Here is a 13,603-nt window from a genome sequence, read left to right as displayed (position 1 = left end):
TTTGATTCTCCCCAAAATGAACTAATAGCCTACTGTTGACAAGAAGTCTTGATGTGGAGAACAAACACAAAAGAAAAAAAATTTAACTTCCTTACATCTTACAGCCCAGTGACAAGGACTTGAGATAGACAGAGTGACCTTCCTCAAGAAGATTAGCTGCCTCGTTGTTAATACTTTGCTAAAGGCAAAAGGCAACTTCAGCTTGACATTATCCCAGCCTCCAGGATCCTGTATATCTCCTTTAACATATAAAAATCCCTTTGGAAACTTCCTTTATCTCTACCCCCACCCCCAGATATAGATAGATAGATAGATAGATAGATAGATAGATATTAACATATATATATGTGTTGATGTTTGTTTATTTTTGAGAGAGAGAGCATAAGTGGGGAAGGGGCAGAAAGAGAGGGAGACAGAATCTGAGGCAGACTCCAGGCTCTGAGCCATCAGCCCAGAGCCTGTCGCGAGGCTCAAACCCACAAACTGCAAGATCATGAACTGAGCCAAAGTCAGACGTTTATCCAACTGAGCCACCCAGGCATCCCTCAAGATATATATGTTGGCAATCATGTTTCAAACATATGGCCCAATGATGTACATGTGAAGGGTCTCACGACTAAGGTTTTACTAGACAGTAATCAATGACCTTCTAACAACAGCTAGCCCCTCAAGGTCCTGGAAACCTTGCTTCCAAATTCCTTAGGGACTTACACTATCCCTAACACCATTCCAACTTGAAAATATATAATCAGCCACTTCTCACAACCCCAGTGCAGCTCTTTCTGCCCGTGGGTCCTGTCCCCATGTTTTAATAGAACCACCTTTTTTGCACCGAAGATGTCTCAAGAATTCTTTCTTGACCATTCGTTCCCAAACGCAACATTTCACATCATTACCTATAACATAAACAGTTGATTAACACATATTTTGTATGTGATATGTATTTATATATGTATTTACATTGTATTCTTACAATAAAGTAAGCTGGAGAAAAGAAAATGTTATTAAGAAAAGATGAAGGAAGGGGAAATACATTATGGTACTGTACTGCATTTAATGAAAACAATCCGTGCATAAGTGGACCCACACAGTTCAAACTCGTGTTGTTCAAGAGTCAACTGTAATTGCATTACGGCCCCTCAGTTCAAAACAAAAACCCCATATGAAACAAAACAAAAATAAAACAAAAAAAGCATTAGGAATTATAGTAAAAATGCCCCTGGGGACAACCAGAGAAGAAGAAAGGAGACTTTTGAGAATAATTCTGCTACATCAGGTTAGAGACTACCAGTAACTAAGAATTACCTTTTCTTTTTTCTTACAGTGAACACTTATATATGGCAGGTAATTCAGATCTTGCCCATATAATAGTGAGAAAAGTTTCCTCTATACATTTGTTAATGTTAAAAATATGAGTCAGCTAAAAGGAACCTCTCAAGTAAACAACAGTAGCGATAAAGAGAAAGGGGATGTGTCACTTAGGAGAGCACAAAGTTGGGCAAGCAAAACCTCAGTAATTGGCATTTCGTTAAAGGGGAGTTCCCAAGAAGAGCAAGAGCCACAGTGGATTTTGAGCTGAGTATTGGCAGGTTGGCATATGAGAGTGGGGAAAGAAAGAGTCCAAAAGGCAGGTTTCCAAGAGAGACTGAGGTCTGCACTGTGCTGGGGGGAGGGGACTACTCCCTACACCTTGAGGAGGCTCTTTGGCTCAGAGGAACCAGCAGAATTGGCCCCAGTGACCTGTTAGGAAGACATTCAGAAGGCACCAGTGGGACTCCCACCTCCATGGTTTCCTAGGGCTTCAGCAAGAGGGGACATGGAAGCTCCAACATAACTTAAAATGTCTGGACACCACTGCCCTTAAAACTGATGGGTCAGAAATGTTGTAATTCCACCTAACACAGAGATCTACTTGTTGCTTTCACAAAGAAAGGGTTTTATATATATAATTTTCTTAATGTTTATTTATTTTGAGAGAGAGAGAGAGAGAGAGAGAATGGGGGAGGGGCAGAGAAAGAGAGAATCCAAGGAGGCTCTGATGATGTCATCGCAGAGCCCAACATGGTGCTCAATCTCATGAACTGTGAGGTCACGACCTTAGCTGAAACCAAGAGTCAGACACTTAACCCACTGAGCCACCCAGGCAGCCCTCACAAAGAAAGTTCATGATGAGTAAGATTTGAGGGTAAAATTGGAAGAAAGGGAAGGTAATACACCAGGATTTTTCACATCCAATTCTCATTCCTTCCCCAGCAAATGTTACTACCTGAAAGAAATTAAGCTCTTGCTTTTGTCCCTGTGACTGGCTAAGCTAAGTAGCTGGCAGAATTCTGATACTTTGCTCTGTGCCACTGCCACTGTGGTAGCATACATGCCTTATATAATCCCTAGGACTATAGTGCGCAGACTGATGAAAATAGATCACCCACCCCCCCCAATATTCTGTGCCCTCATTCCTGGACCTGTGGCTAGGATGAGATAGTCCCATGATTATGTTATGTTATATGTCATAGTTGACCTGAACAGAAGATAATCTGGGTGAGTCTCATCTCACTACAAGAACCCTTAAAGCAGAGAGTTTTCTACCATTAGTGGCAGAAGGAGAAGTCAAAGAAATTGAACTCATGAAAGAGACTTGATGAACCATTACTGGCTTGAAGATAGGGTAAGGGGTGGGCACATGACAAGGAATACAATCAGTCTCTAGAAGCAGGGAATGGCCCTTGGCTGACAGCCAGCAAGGAAACAGGGATCTAAGTCTTATATCGACAAGGAGCATGAACACTGCCAACAACAATAATGTGCTTGGAAGCAGATTTTTCTCCCAGAGTCTCCAGATGAGAGCTCAGACTTGCAGGCACCTTGATTTCAGCCATGTGATACTGTGAGCAGAGAATTCAGCAATGACATGCTGGACTTCTGACCTACAGATAATATGAGCTAATAAATGGGTGTTGTCTTAAGCCACTAATGGTAATTTGTTACACAGCAATAGAAAACAAAACCACTGTTCACTGAATTAACTCTTCTCTAGACAGGATGTGAGGTGGTCCTCCAGCCTTGAGTGTATCTGAGTTTCCACTCTATGGTCAATTCACAAGACAAATAGATCAATACTCAGGCATTAGTAAACAACTCTGGGTTATTTACGATTATATAGGGAGGGGAACCATGGGAAAAGACTGGAATCTCTGATAATTTGGCATATGAGGGACTTAAGTTTTATTTTCATTTGGGTAAAAAAGAAAATCAGATCTTATTTTGAAGTAATCGGCTGGTAAGACCTCATAACAGTGGGTGGTATTAGAATTTCTGGTAGCATATGGTGCCAGTCTCTGAAAAGAAAAGGCATTTTAGAGAGTTCTCTAGTAAAAAGAGAATGATGTCTGAAGTCAGGCAAATATGATTAAGTTTTATTGACAGACAGCTGAGTGTCTGATCATGGGCTTGTAGGAAATTTTTTAAACTCTTTGAGCCCCAGTCTACCTATTTTAAAAGAGGAACAATACTTATCTCATAAGATTTGGGGAGAATTAAATGAAATTTAGTTCATGTAAAATCTCAGTGCCTGCAGCACAGCAGACTATCAACTAATTTGTCCCCTCTATTGGAGTGGAAATTTTTTCACAACTTCCTTGTAATGTTTTTAAAGTAAAAGTAACTAAATTATAGCATATACTAGAGTAATGCTATCTTACAGAAATATAATGCATGCTACACATGTAATTTCAAACTTTCCAGTAGCCACATAAAAATAGTAAAAATAAGCATATAAAATTAATTTTAATAATATGCTGTTTAACCCAATATGTAAAAATACTGTCATTTCAACATGCAACCAATATAAAACTGTATTAATGATAAATTTTACTTTTAACTAATAAGCTAAGCCTTCAAAGTTGTTTATATATTTGATACAGCACATCTGAGTTGAATATAGTCATGTTTCAAATGTTCAATTTTGGCACGTAGGTAGTGACTATGGTACTAGACAGCTCAAATATTTCAAAAAATTCTCCTTTATTCTTTCTTAATTCTAAAATAAACATGAATAGGTGATAAATAGATAATTATAGATGTATGAGAACACACATGCATATACGTTACACTCTGGCATAAACTAAACAGGTGTTTTTTTGTGTGTTTTTTTTAAACCATCGGTTCTTAGTTACAATAGTTGCACTGCGATAAGAGAATTAAGGTATAAGTGGCTTTCTAATTTCAGATTCCAAAAATACTACAAATCAGAGCTATATAGCCAAAGTAAAGTAAGTACAGGCAACCATGATAGCCAGGTGAAAACAAAATCCTGTCTTGCACAAAAGAATACAGGTTGGCTTTTAAAGTAACTTTACTTGAGGGTTATATATTCATTTTCTTTGCTTTTTCTTTCAAGACACTGGACTAGACTTTTGGATTCTACAAAGCTTGTTTCTTCTTTCTAAGTCAGTATCTCCATTATTGAGAATGAGAACTAAAGCATTTTGGAAATGGTGGGAAAGAGGAGTAATACACAGTAGCCACCTAAAGGCTCAAAGAAAATCTGTAACACTTCTACTAGGATCTTCAAAGATGATTCAGACAGTGATCTTGCCCCTAGGGTGGATACCGTCAGGCAGGAAAAGAAGAAAAAACCCCCCAAAAACAAAAACCAACAGAACAAATTCAAACATGGGTAATACAAAGTACAACACTGAAAGCGACTGAGAGATACCAAAAAACATACCAGGAGTATATATAAGAACAAAATCCTATTCAGTGGCAGTGAGGGAAGGTTTCCTAGATAGGTATCCTACACGAGAGATTTTTTTTAAATCTTTTTATTTTTAAAGATTTTAAAAATCTTTTTATTTTTGAGAGAGAGAGAGAGAGAGAGAAAGGGAGAGCGGGGGAGGGGCAGAGAGAGAGAGAGAGAGAGAGAGAGAGAGACAGAATTCAAAGCAGGCTCCAGGCTCTGAGCTGTCAGCACAGAGCCTGACACGGGGCTGCAAATCATGACCTGCAAATCATGACCTGAAACAAAGTCAGCTGCTTAACCAACTGAGCCACCCAAGGGCCCCCAAAATGGTTCTTAAAGAATAGTTAATAGGGCTCCATGCAATTCAACAGATATATGCTGCCTACGTACTGTGCAGCAGGTCCCATAGAAAGCAATAGAGCTACAGTGATGGAGGTCTACGCTTAAGCTGTTGGGCTGGGGATGGAGAATAGTGGAAGAAAAGCAAAAACCAGAAAAATGTCACAGCTGTGGATCCTAACAGCTCTTGGCTCTTCATACCACCTCTGACAGCCCCTTGTCTCTGAACTCTTCCCAAGTTCTGCCTCTTGTACCCACAAACAACTTCTGGCTTCTTTTCTGTTTCTGACCCTCCACGTACAATCAGACTCTTGGTCTTACCTTGTCCGCAGGCCAGCCTGGCTGTGGGGTGAGTGTTTCATCTCTGACCCCTGCCCTGCAGCCACATGCAGACTCTGCCCACCCTTGCTCTGGCTCTAGCTGTAGTCAGGAAGCTGCTGAATCAAGAAGCTGCCACCACAACTTCCGGCTCCAGCTTTACTCTAGCGTGAAGAGGAAGTTGGGCAGAGTTAGGTAAGTATTATCACAGAGATAATTTGGGTAGAAGACGTTTGACTCAGTCTGTAGGAATCCTATTCTTAAAAGATCAGATACTTGAGAGGAATTATCCAAAAAAGAACGGAAGGATCCGATTTTTTGGCATGGAAGAACCAAACGAATGAAATCAGGGAGAGGTGAGAATGTGGTGCCTTTAGGTAACTAGGGAATGAGTGCAGGGTCAGAGGAAGGAGCCTCTTAGGCACAGAGACAAAAAGATGCTGCACCTGCACAATGACATTACACTGTACTGAGTCTGGCTTTAGAATATGGAACAGAATATGATAGTAATAAGTAGGGCAGAAAGACAAAATGCATGAATGATATTGCTTTAAGAATAAAGTGTGTATATATGGCCATGTCGTTAAAGTATCACATATAACCTTTGAACTTCAAAATATTCCTGCTTCAATTACTTCCTTGATAAGCTCCATATAGCATTCGTCCGTAAAGGATAGTATGCGAAGAGTTGAAATGGAATTTTTTCAAGTTTATTTATTTATTTTTAGCGAGAGGGAGAGAGAATCCCAAGCAGACTCTGTGCTGTCAGCACGGAGCCCAACACAGGACTGGATCCCACCAACCGTGAGATCATGACCTGAGCTGGAATCAGAGTTGGGCACCTAACCTACAGCACCACCCAGGTGCCCCGAAATGGAATTTATAGTACCTGCATGATTGTTTTATATGCATCTGTGTGTTTTTAATAAATCATCAGTATTGCAGGGATTGACTTCTTCCTGGTTTATTTTCCATTACTATGAACAGTTTTGTATTTACAGTATCTCCTTATGAACAGAAATTGCACACACGTGAGATTCAACGGGCACTGTCAATTCAGTGAGTTATTCTGCTATTCATATATTGTCTCCAAGACCATTTCCCTCCATTTTTCTCTTCTCTCATAATAAAGAATATTCTACTTCATTAAAAAGTAGATTAAATGGGGGCGCCTGGGTGGCTCAGTCGGCTAAGCGTGACTCTTGATTTCGGTTCAGGTCGTGATCTCACAGATCGTGGGTTTGAGCCCGGGGTCAGGCTTGTGGCTATCAGCCTGTCAGCACGGAGCCCACTTTAGATCCTCTGTCTTCCTCTCTCTCTTCCCCTCCCCCGCTCACTCTCTCTCTCTATCGAAAGATAAATAAAACACTAAAAAAAATTAGGAAAAAGGAGGTGGATACCTTAAAAGAGAAAGGAAATTAACTTTTTTGAGAGGGGAATGTTAACATTTTGATCATTTGACAACTTCATGGGAATTTCTTAAGTGGAAAAAACATAAAAGATTTTTTAAAAAGAATTTCCTTAGGTAAAAAGAATGATCTCCACAGTGATTTCTTGGTTTAGAAAAGTGAAAAGAACTAAAGGAGCTTTTTACAGCTTTTTGCTCCAAGTAAGACCTGCCCAACATATTCTTTTGCTAACCAAGCGATAATTTCAGTCCTATTTCCATATCCCATGAACTAATAAATTATAAATCAGTAAGACAAATATATAAAATATTAAAATAAGTCATCTCTTTGTTAAGAATTCTGACAAACAACTATAGCACTATTCATTATTTCTTCATTTGTTTTTATATAGTTTTCCTGCCTCTGTATATATTCTTTAAAGGGGATTTTTTAAATTAATGGACTTCTTTTTAGTAGTTTTAACTTTACAGAAAAAACTGAATGGAAAGTACAAAGACTTCCCATATAGCTCTCATCCCCATAACCCTATTATTAACATCTTGCATTAATATGGTATATTTGTGTTATGGTAGGTATTTTTTATTTACTCATTAAAAAAAATTTTTTTTACATGTATTTATTTTTGAGAGACAGAGAGAGACAAAGCACCAGTAGGAGAGAGAAGGAGACACAGAATCCAAAGCAGGCTCCAGGCTCTGAGCTGTCAGCACAGAGCCCGACACAGGGCTCAAACTCACAAACCGTGAGATCATGACCTGAGCCAAAGTCAGATGCTTAACTGACTGACGCACCCAGATGCCCCTTTGATAGGTATTTTTTCAAAAAATTTTTAAACTTTTCTCTACAGAGGTGTTGGATATTTTCCATTAGATTTATTCCTACAGACTTGATATTCTCCAATATTACCACAAATAGTTTCTTCTCTTTTATTACTCTTTCTAGGTATTTGGTGCAGTATATAGAAATAAAACTAACTTTTGTCTACACCTGACATCTTATCAATTTGTGGATTATTTTGGGTTTCTCATATAAACAGAATCAATTGCAAATACTGACCATCTTATTTCCTTCTTGCCAAAGCATATGCCTCTAAACTGATTAGAACCTCCAATGCAAGACTTAACAGAAAAGATGATCTTTCTCTAATTTCTGTTTTTTTTTTAATTTTTTAAATGTTTATTTATTTTTGAGACAGAGAGACAGAGAGAAAGGGTGAGACAGAATCTGAAGCAGGCTCCAGGCTCTGACCTGTCAGCACAGAGCCCAATGTGGGGCTCCAATTCACAAACCGTGAGATCATGACCTGAGCCAAGGTTGGACGCTTAACCGGCTGAGCCACCCAGGTGCCCCTCTCATTCTTGTTTTTAAAAGGAATGCTTCTAATATTTGCTCACTTAGAACGATGATTGCTTTGGGTTACCTATAGATAACGTTAATCGCATAAAGGAAGATAAGGAAGTAGATACAACACACATGTAATTGGTATATAATTGGTATCCTCAAAGATATGAACCCCCTCCCAAAAAAGGACCATCTTAAGTAAAGACATAAATCAAGAAAACTTTTTGTCTAGATAAAAGGCCACTTATCTTTTACTCTACTATGAACCAACTAACACGAGACATATCCTAGCAAAAATGTTACTGAGCATCAACGGTAAAGAAAGAAAATTTTGGTTTGCCAGGTAAAAGTGTAAGTCACAATGACTGTGTTTCTGATTTCTTCATAGCCTTGTTTTGAAGTCAGTAAAATGATGTCCTCAAAGAACTCAACATCCTCAAGGGAAGAAAGTGTGACTCAAGAAATTTTATGCCTGGTAAATTACTCCTAGGTATAAAAGCAATAGAAGCACAATTCTGAATACAGAAAAATTCAGGGAGTTCTTCAACAAACTACTTCAGAATTTAATTTCAGCCAACTGAGAGATAAATGGAGAAACTGGCAAAAGGACAAAGTATGCAATAGTGAATTCATTTAACTGTGAAAACAGATTAAAATAAAAGTTTGTGGTTAAAAAAAATATATATAAATGTCATAAACTCTAATGTCAAAATAATGTTACCTTTAACAAAAGTTGGTACAGGAAGAAAAAAACCGTAGGCTCAAATTATATGTATAAGAAAATTCATTTGGCATTGGGTTTTTTTTTTTAATGTTTATTTATTTTTGAGACAGTCAGCATGAGTGGGGGAGGGGCGGAGAAAGAGGGAGACAGAGAATCCCAAGCAGGCTCTGAGCTGTCAGCACAGAGCCGGACGTGGGCCTCAACATTCACAAACTGGGAGATCATGACCTGAGCCAAAATCAAGAATCAGATGCTTAACCATCTGAGCCCACCCTTGGGCCCTGGCACCAGGATTTTTAAAAATCCTTCCAGGAGATTCTACTATGCACCAAAATTTAGGAACCACTGCACAATGGGAATAATGACAGTCACTTTCCTGTTTCAGCCTCAGTTGTCCACGGGAAGTGCAGCAAACAATGTTGACTTCCACCTGTCCCAGGACTGTTGAACAGGGAGATAGCAGTGGTTACAATCCGTACAGTTAAATTAGGAATGAGATAACTAAGTTTTTTTCTTCTTCTTGGTATGACACATTGTTTTATCATAACAGTCTCAGCAAGAACAGGCTCTTATTGACTATGAATCTTGCCCATTGTTATAGAAGTCATTAACAAAGTTTACCCTGAATAAATCCACCCAGGATACCCTGTACCCAGAACATCCATATCACTCAGGAAGACAGACAAAAGAACAGTAAGCACAGTACAGACCTAAAATAAATACATAAGAAAACAAACAAACACCAGAAATAATCACCTGTAAGCTCTGGTATCCAGCAAATTCAAGAATATTTGGGGTCTCTTCTTTGGGATGAGAGTAGTGGGGAACTAACAGAACCTTGTTCTTTCTTTCCTGTACCCATAATTTTCTTATTCCATGCTGGGTTTGCTCATCAGCCTATTTGCTTGTCTGGGCTTTTGGTCCATAGAGGCAGCAAAATCGATTCCAGATATTTCTCTCAGCCCATCAGAATGGCTGCAATTCTGAGCCATTGGCAGCCAGTATCTTTGCTTTTCTTGTACATTTTCTCTGTAAACTATAGGAACAACTCCTGCCATCCCTTATTATCATTTCCCCTGTAATTCTGAACCACCAGCTTTAGCCATAAAGAATACACACACTCACGTGTATGTTAGCTCTTTTGGTAGAAAAATTACCCAGAGTTTCCTTTCTGGAGGGAATCTACCTCTTTTAAGGGTGTCTTGCACACTTTCACATTTTGAACACAGTAGATCTTGCTGCTGTTATGTAACCCCTCAGGACTTAGAGCAGATTCCTCAGCAGGCCCTCTTGCTCCTGGGATCATGGAAATCTGTAGCCACTTCGTTCACTCCTAGGTTAGCAGACACCTTGGCCTTCTGACCCCGTGGGACTTAAGACACCTGGGCCAGCCTAATTTCCATTTTTGAAAATGTTCTTTTGTGTGCTCGAAATGTATGTTTTCTGCAGTTGTGAGTATAGTGTTTTCTACATTGCATTAAGTCAAGCTTGCAAGTTATACTGTTTAAATCTTCCTTACTTTTTCTGTTTTTTAACAATATTTGTTTATTTTATCCCTATCAAAAGAGGTGGATTATATCACCAACTATGATTTTGATTTTGTCTAAGGTCTATTTTTGCCTCTTAAATGTGGGCCATGTTAAGTCTATAAAAATTTGGAATTTTATATCTTCCTGGAGATCTGGACCTGGACCTTTTTTTATGTTATTCTTTTTTATTTTAAGATTTTATCTTTAAACAATCTCCACACCCAACATGGAGCTCGAACTCACAACCCTGAGGTCAAGAGTCACGTGCCCTACCGACTGAGCCAGTCAGGTGTCCCTGGACCTTTTATTATTATTAAGTGTTTCTCTATCTCTAGTAGTAACTTTTCATTAAATCCTGATATTATTAAAGCTACATCAGCTTTCTTTTAGTCAGTACTTGCACGGTTTAATTTTTGGAATTCTTTTGCTTTCAGCTTCAAGATCTCTATTCAAAAAAATGAGAGTTTAATGAAATTTAATTTGACAGCCATTTTACCACATTGAAACTCTCTGTCCACTGTTTTCTGGCTTCCATTGTTGTTGGGATCTAACTGTGGCTCCCTTAAACATATGCACTGCAGATATGTGGCTGGACAGCAGGAACTCCAGTCCAGAGCAACTGTTCCTAGATCAAAGTCCTCTTTCTTGTGGACTCAGATTATGAGCCTCCTGGGCTAACCCAGAAACACAAACTTGAGTTATCAGGAACTTTAATGTTGTTTTGACATTGGAACCTCTTCACTTTCACCAAGAATTTTTGCTTCAGAGATGAACAAGTACTGAGATCAAGATTGGCTACATAATTTATATGTCTTGTACAAAATGAAAATGCGAGGCTCCTTTTTAAAAAATAGTAGGAATAAAATAAATCCACGATTATATGATCAATTGATCTTTGACAGAGGCAAGAATATGCAGTGGGAAAAAGTCTCTTTGGCAAATGGTGCTGAGAAAGCCATTAGAGCTACATGTAAGAGAATGAAACTGGACCACTTTCTTACACTACAAACAAAAATAAACTCAAAATGGATTAAGGACCTAAAGGTGAGACCTTAAACCATAAAAATCCTAGATGACAGCACAGGCAGTAACTTCTCTGACATGAATCATAGCAACTTCTTTCTAGAGACGTCTCCCAACACAAGGGAAACAAAAGCAAAAATAAACTATTGGGACTACATCAAAATAAAAAGCTTCTGCACAGCATAGGAAACAATCAACAAAACTAAAAGACAACCTACTGAATGGGAGAAGATATTGGCAAATGATAGGTCTAATAAACAGTATCCAAAACATATAAAGAACTTATAAAACTCAACACCAAAAAACCCAAATAATCTAATTAAAAATGGGCAGAAGACATGAACAGACATTTCTCCAAAGAATACATACAAATAGCCAATAGACACATGAAAATATGTGCAACATCACTTATTGGGGAAATGTAAATCAAAACCACAATGAGATTTCACCTCACATCTGTCAGAATGGCTAAAATCAAAAGACAAAATGGGGAGCTTCGCTGGCTCAATTGGTGTAACATGTGACTCTTGGTCTCGGAGTTGTGAGTTCAAGCCCCATGTTGGGCTTGGAGCATACTTAAAAAAAGTAAAAATAGGGGCGCCTGGGTGGCTTGGTCGGTTGAGCGTCCGACTTCGGCTCAGGTCATGATCTCACGGTCCGTGAGTTCAAGCCCCGTGTCGGGCTCTGTGCTGACAGCTCAGAGCCTGGAGCCTGTTTCAGATTCTGTGTCTCCCTCTCTCTCTGCTCCTCTCCTGTTCATGCTCTGTCTCTCTCTGTCTCAAAAATGAATAAACGTTAAAAAAAAAATTTTTTTTTTAAAGTAAAAATAGAAATGAATAACTAAAAAAAATACAAGAAACAACAAATGTAGGCAAGGTTGTGGAGAAAAAAGAACACTTGTGTACTGTTGAAGGGTATGCACACTGGTGAAGATACTACGGAAAACAGTATAGAATCTCCTCAAAAACTAAAAAGAGAACTACTCTATGAGCCATTAATTGCACTACTGGATATTTACCCAAAGAATATGGAGACACTAATTTAAAAAGATACATGTACCCCTATGTTTAGTGCAGCAGCATTATTTACAATAGCCCAGTTATGGAAACAGCCCAAGTGTCCATTGACTAATGAATGGATAAAGAAGATGTGACAACATTACTCAGCCATAAAAAAGAATAAAATCTTGCCATTTGCAAACACATGGATGGAACTAGAGAGTTTAATGCTAAGCAAAGTAAGTCAGTCAGACAAAATAAATACCATATGATCACACTCATATGTGGAATTTAAGTAACAAAACAAAAAAGCAAAGGAAAAAAAGAGAAACCAAAAAAACAGACTCTTAACAATAGGGAACAAACGATGACAGAGGGGAGGTTGGTGGGGAGGATGGGTGAAATAGGTGATGGGGATTAAGAGTATGCTTATCATGATGAACACTGAGTAATGTATAGAAGTGTTGAATCATTATATTGTATACCTGAAACTAATATAACAACTGTATGTTAAGTACACTGGTATTAATTTTTTTTAATAAAATAATAAAATAATAAATAAATAAATACATACATACATAAATACATAAATAAATAAAGGGGTGCTTGGGTGGCTCAGCTGGTTAAGTGTCTGACTCTTGATTTCAGTTCAGGTCAGGATCTCATGGTTCCTGGGATTGAGCCCCTCATTGGGTTCTAGGCTGACAGTGTGGAGCCTGCTTGTGATTCTCTCTCTGCTCTCTTTCTCCCCCTCCCCTTCTCTCTCTCAGAATAAATAAATAAATTTAGAAAGAAGGAAAAGAAAGAAAGAAAGAAAGAAAGAAAGAAAGAAAGAAAGAAAGAAAAAATACTAAGACAGCAATAGCAGAACATTAAACCAAGTTCAGGATCCTTCTGAACAGGGGAACCTGTGTTACTGCACAGGCTGCACACTGAAGACACTGGCCTGTATAAGCCAGATCCTGCTTGCTGGTCCGATTGATTACTCTTCCGCACCAACACAGCCATTTGTTCCACTAGGACTTCAGTGAAATTCAAAGGAAAAGAAAGCTGATCACAAGACATGAGTTGTAAAACTTTAGAAATTGATAACCTTCTTGCAAACATATATACGCTTTTTCTAGAAATAATATATAAATGAATGAATTCTTATAACTCTCAGTTATTGACTTCAGAAGACAACT

At 38.5% G+C, this 13,603-nt stretch overlaps 1 protein-coding gene across 4 annotated transcripts in view; it reads right to left on the bottom strand.

Annotated features, from left to right (window-relative positions):
• CDC42SE2 (CDC42 small effector 2) overlaps window positions 1–5,496 on the bottom strand; it is a 188,871-nt gene extending 183,375 nt beyond the window's left edge. For all 4 annotated transcript variants that reach the window (XR_006962815.1, XM_047084308.1, XM_047084315.1 and 1 more), the window contains exon 1: window positions 5,399–5,496. The gene's annotated coding sequence lies outside the window, so the exon portion shown is untranslated. The remainder of the gene's footprint in view (window positions 1–5,398) is intronic.
• Window positions 5,497–13,603: the final 8,107 nt, after the last annotated feature.

The sequence above is a fragment of the Lynx rufus genome, unplaced genomic scaffold, assembly GCF_022079265.1.
Source record: "Lynx rufus isolate CCGP_SWC_20201006 ecotype Redwood Valley unplaced genomic scaffold, mLynRuf1.p SCAF_1, whole genome shotgun sequence".
Taxonomy (NCBI): Eukaryota; Metazoa; Chordata; class Mammalia; order Carnivora; family Felidae; genus Lynx; species Lynx rufus.
This window is presented reverse-complemented; position numbering and strand designations above follow the sequence as displayed.